Source organism: Lactuca virosa, chromosome 4 (assembly GCF_052849685.1).
Source record: "Lactuca virosa cultivar CGN04683 chromosome 4, Lactuca_virosa_CGN04683_v6, whole genome shotgun sequence".
Lineage (NCBI taxonomy): Eukaryota > Viridiplantae > Streptophyta > Magnoliopsida > Asterales > Asteraceae > Lactuca > Lactuca virosa.
The window spans coordinates 259,942,410-259,948,409 of NC_136429.1; the positions used below are offsets into that span (position 1 = coordinate 259,942,410).

Sequence of the window (6,000 nt, forward strand, 5' to 3'; positions counted from 1 at the left end):
TGTCCAAACTATGTGAACTCAACAACTACAAAACAAGTGAAGGAAATATTTTTCAACTATACAATAAAAAAGAAATCAAATCCTTACACTTATAGTTGATATGTTAATGAAAATCTCAAAATCCTATCTGAGAAAGAATATCAAGATCAATAACTTCATGAATCTCTTGTTTTGGGCTTTGAGGTGACATCTCACAAAGCTCATCTCTCACTTCATTCATTAACATAACAACATGAACTTGATATGAATCACATACAACAGAAAACGAAAATGAACAACTCATATGTGGGCCATTGTGCTTCATTTTAACAACGAGGCCCATTTGAGGATTTCTTTTATCTATCATGTTAAAAAAAAATTAAAAATGTATCAAAAAATATCAGATAACACCATATCTAAAGGGTATATTATATTATATATTACCAATCAGATCTGTGGTAAAAGATTCAATTAAGAATATACCTGAGATGACATAAAAAATATCACCAATAAATATAGTTCTAAATAGACTATATGTATACATTACCCAGCAATCAAAACATCTTGGTGGGTCATGGTTGAAAATCATTGCATCACATAGCTGGTCAAGTCAATATAGAAAAAGATAAGAAGACAACTTTACTTACATAACTGGTGACATAAAAAATATATATAAATAAATAAATAAAAGTTATATATTAACTGGAAAATAAAGAAATAAAGTGTACTTTTCCTGTTTTATAGAATCCGAGATTCCATCCCAGAAAGCTTTTTCCATTGCTCGTGGTAGCAATTCTCTTCACAAAATCAGTTCTTTTTTTTTCTTTCTTTTAAGTATTGTCTCGAGAAATTTAAAAAATAATGCACTTCCCCTCATCAGAATGTTATATTTCTGTGTATTGACCATCTGTATTTGACATCTGATTGGCCCCTGAACATTATTTTTGTCAAGATTGGCCCCTGTACAGTTTTTTTGTCCCTGTACAGTTTTGGCCCCTGTACAGTTTTGTTTTTGCCCAGTTTTTGTCCCTATACATGCATAATGATTGTTGCTTTAAATGGTATATAATTATGTAGGTTGGAAACCAATGTTTAATGGATAAATCATGGATTTCCTCTACTAGATTATCAAATGCATATGATGAAGGCGTGAATGCTTTTCTAGAGTTTGCACAAAGTAATAATCCAAAGTTAGATGTTATTCCATGTCCTTGTGTAAATTGCATCAATTTGTGTCACCACTCAATTGACAATGTCCGCTATCATTTGTTTGCCCACGACTTCGATGAAAATTATAAGATTTGGTCTTTCCATGGAGAAAAACAACCCAAGAGTGATTCTAGATGCCCTAACAATTCCATTCCTCATGATGCTATTTATACAAAGGATATGCTACATGATGCCTTCAAATATATAGACGAAGAACCTGATTCATTGAAATCACTTCTTGAAGAATTTGATAAGCCACTTTATGTAGGGTCAAAGTATAATGCACTTAGTGGTTTATTGAAATTCCAACATTTGAAGGGTCAGCTTGGATGGTCTGATGCTAGTTTTGATGCTTTGTTCTCTGTCCTAAAAGATATCTTACCATCAAACAATACCATCCCTAGCTCGATATATGAGTCCAAGAAGTTACTAAAAGGAGTAGGTCTACAATATGAGAAGATTCATGCATGTGAAAATGATTGTGTTCTATTCTGGAAAGAACATAAAGATGCTTCTCAATGTCCAACTTGTGGCACTTCTCGTTGGAAGAAGAATACCAAAAACGTACCTTCAAAAGTTTTGTGGTATTTTCCTATCATCCCTAGATTTAGAAGAATGTTTTCAATACCACAAATTGCACATGACTTAACTTGGCATGCACAAGGTCGGGTCAATAATGGGAAGCTTACTCATCCTCGCGATACCCCTTCTTGGAAGCTGGTTGATAACACATGGAAAGAATTCGGACAAGAAAAACGAAATCTTAGATTAGCCTTGTCTGCTGATGGTATCAATCCTTACAAGTCATTAAGTTCCAAGCATAGTTGTTGGCCGGTTATCCTAATAACATATAATCTACCGCCTTATTTGTGTATGTCAAGAAAATTCATGATGTTGACTCTGTTGATATCCGGACCAAACCAACCTGGTAACAATATTGATGTCTACTTGGCACCATTGACAGAAGATCTGAAACTCTTTTGGGAAACTGGCGTTGAGACTTTTGATTCTTATAAGAAAGAATACTTCAATCTAAGAGCAATATTACTTTGGACTATAAGTGACTTTCCCGCATATGGTAATCTTTCGGGGTGTGTTACCAAAGGTTATTATTCTTGTCCAATATGTTCAAAGAATACCTGTTCACAATGGCTGCCAAAGTCCAAAAAAGTATGCTTCCTTGGGCATAGAAGATTCCTACCACTTGAACATCCTTTTCGTAAAAGAAAAAAAAATTTCAACAATCAACATGAGCACGATTTTATGCCACAACCATCATCAGGTGAAGATATTTATGACTATCTGGCGGGATTTGAGACTACATTGGGTAAGAAGATAAAGTCAAAGAAGGTAGGCTCAAAGAAGATAAAGTTAAAGAGGATAAAGTCAAAGAAGGGAGCGTCAAAGAAGGAAACGCCAAAGAAGGAAAATTCAAAGAAGAAAAAAGAAAGTATCGACGAGAGATCTAAATTTTGGCATAAAAAGTCGATTTTTTTTTAACTTGAATATTGGAAGAAGTTGCCTGTTCGCCATCAGTTAGATCTCATGCACATAGAAAAAAATGTGACCGCGAGTGTTTATGGGACAACGTTGAGTTTGCCTCACAAGACGAAGGATGGATTAAAAGCACGACAAGATCTTGAAGTGTTGGGCATTAAGACTGAATTACGACCTCAACCAAAAGGGGATCGACATTGGCTTCCGCCTGCCAAGTACACATTGAATTCCGCAGAGAAACATCTATTTTATGATACCCTGTCTAACATAAAAGTTCTGCATGGATATTGCTCTAATTTCAAGAATCTCGTGTCGGGTGATGTTTCAAAGACGAATGGTTTGAAGTCTAATGATTGTCATGTACTAATGCAACAACTTCTCCCTTTTGCAATCAAAGGGGTGTTAGATGTGAAGGTGCGGAGAACAATCCTAAGCATGTGTCATTTTTTCAATGAGTTGTGTAGTAAAGCTGTTGATGTTAGTAAGCTAGGCAAGTTGCAAAGTGACATCGTATTAACATTATGTTTGTTAGAGAAGTACTTTCCTCATTCATTTTTCGATGTCATGACTCACTTGATGGTGCATTTAGTTAGAGAGGTGAGGTTGTGTGGCCCGGTTCATTTTAGGTGGATGTATCCATTTGAGAGATACATGAAAACACTTAAAGGGTATGTAAGAAATCATCATCGACCCGAGGGTTGCATTGCAGAGTGTTATGTGGCGGAGGAGGCCTTAGAATTTTGTTCAGACTACTTAAAAAACACGAAATTAATTGGCAATCCTCATGAACATGTTGATGAAAGAATCTGCAGCGGCAACCCTTTATCAAAGGCTACAATCGATGTTGTAGATGCTCAGTTACTTGATCAAGCTCATCTTTATGCATTACAAAAGTACATGGTTGCAGAGCTAACATAGTTGGACATTTATTAGTTGGTTTAAGAAAGAGGTTTATTTTTAAAATAAGATTGTTAGAATTACAATATTTTTAATTATTTTGTTTGAATTACATTAATTATATATTTTCCTAATAGGTTGAAAAACGTTTGGCTAACGGGGAAGATATTTGTCATGATGTTCGTTGGTTGGCCAAAGGGTCTAATTTTTATGTTAGTAAATATAGCGGTTTTGCCATAAGTGAGTATCATTTTCATAAAACATCTCGAGATGAGTCTAGAACAACTCAATGCAGTGGAGTATCTTTAGTTACACATGCTATGCAGATTGCTAGTGCAAAAGACTCCAATCTTGTGTATGGTGATGTTACTTACTTCGGTCGTATAAAGGAGATATGGGATCTTGATTATCGCATGTTTACTATTCCTGTATTCATGTGTGATTGGGTTGATAGTCGTGGAGTAAAAAAGGATGATTTAGGATTCACGGTAGTTAGCTTTGATAGGCTTGGTCAGAAGTCTGAACCCTTCGTATTAGCTAGTCAAGCCAAACATGTTTTTTATGTTCAAGATCAACAAGATGAGAATTTGCATGTTGTTGGATTCACACCACATAGGATGTACGAGTATGGATCAAATGGTGAAACTGATGATATGTTGGAATTTGATGCTACTTTTGATTTAACACAAGACTCCGCTTTATTAGACCTTGATGATGATTTTTTGTGTACGCGCCCGGATGGCGAGGGCATATTAGTTTAAATATTTTTTTGCAGAATAATAAAATTTTTGGTATGTTTTTATTTCGGATTTTGAATGTGATTAATTTTTTTCCAACTGCAACAAATAACAATGTACTTAATTTTATTTGAATCTTGTTGAAACAGGTTGTGTTTTTGTGACATGGAATCGGATTCAGCTTCTGATCACGATAAGGACTCCAAACAAAGAGGTCCGACAACAAAGGCAAAAGCTAATAAAGTGAAACTTGTAGTAACTTATAATAAAAAATGTGTCCCGATTGGAAAGGAAGCCACAAAACTGTCTAATTTTGAGGGTTTGGTTGCAAGAACAATGGTTCCCATAACCTATGAGTCTTGGCTGGAAGTTATTGAAGAAGTAAGGGAAGGGCTATGGCAATATGTTTTGGTAAGTCTCTGCTTCTTCCTGTTATTACCTTTGTTCAGATCTGTTTTTGTCGCTATTTTTGTCCCTGTTCTGATCTGTTTTTGTCCCTGTTTTTTAACCCAATTATATTATCCACTGTTTCTGTTTTTGTCCCTGTTTTTGTCCCTGTTCATATCTGTTTTTGTCCCTGTTTTTGTCCCTATTCAGATCTGTTTTTGAACCAACCCTTTTTTTTATGTTTCAGGAAAAGTTTGTAGTTGACCCAACCCTGTTCGATCGGGAAGAAGTGGAGAAACTACAAACATTATCTATATGCCCAGTTCATTAAGAACCAAAGTAAAGATTCCAAGGAAAATATATTCAAACCTCCGAAAGATTATCCGTTTATAAAGAAAGAAGAATGGAAAGTTTTTGTATCCCATAGAGTTACAAAAAAGTGGGAGGTTTGTTAAAATTTTCTTATATGCATTTGTATCCCATATAATTACAAAAAAGTGGAAATTAAAAGTTTGTAGCTACAATTTTAATGTTTCTAATGCAGGAGAAAAGTAGGAAAGCTAAAAATACCCGTGCACATCATAAATATCATCATTGTTTGAGCAGAAAAGGATATGCTGGACTCATTAATGACATTGTATGATTCCCACTAAGTATTGATTATTTTATTTGTATATATTTATGTTAATTGACTTTGTTATTCTTGATAATTTAGATGCAAGAAACCGGCAAGACGGAAGAGGAGATTGATAGGACACTGTTGTGGAAAAAAACAAGAGAGTTGAAGACAGGAGGATACAAATTAGATGTCAAGACGATTGTTGATAAAACTGTAAGTTTCATTGAATGCCGAATATATATAAAAAAAATAACATTTGTCCCATTTTTTTTTCTAACATTTGTCCCATTTTTTTTTACAGGATGAGCTGTAGAAATCTGGAAGCTTTGGAGAGGTTACATGTGGAACACATGATGTGCTTACAGAGGCCTTGGGTACTCAAGAATAACAAGGGCGTGTACCAGGGATGGGTAAATTTATAACACCACAACAATACTTTTATTTACCCAAGAATGTTAAGTATTACTTGGAGATTGAGAACGAGAGGATGGATAAACGAATCAACAAACTTGAAGATGACTTGGAGAAACTAAAAAGAGGTGTACTTAATGTTTCTGAAGCTGCAAGTTGCGAAGTAGGGGGTGTCATTGAAGATGTTGAAAAAGAACCACATGATGAATCACTTGTAAGTCCTTGAAGAAAATTATGAAAAATATATTTAAAGAATTTTCTTTT

At 34.7% G+C, this 6,000-nt stretch overlaps 1 pseudogene; it reads left to right on the plus strand.

Annotated features, from left to right (window-relative positions):
* Positions 1 to 5,638, plus strand: part of LOC145105843 (uncharacterized) — a 116,544-nt pseudogene extending 110,906 nt beyond the window's left edge.
* Positions 5,639 to 6,000: the final 362 nt, after the last annotated feature.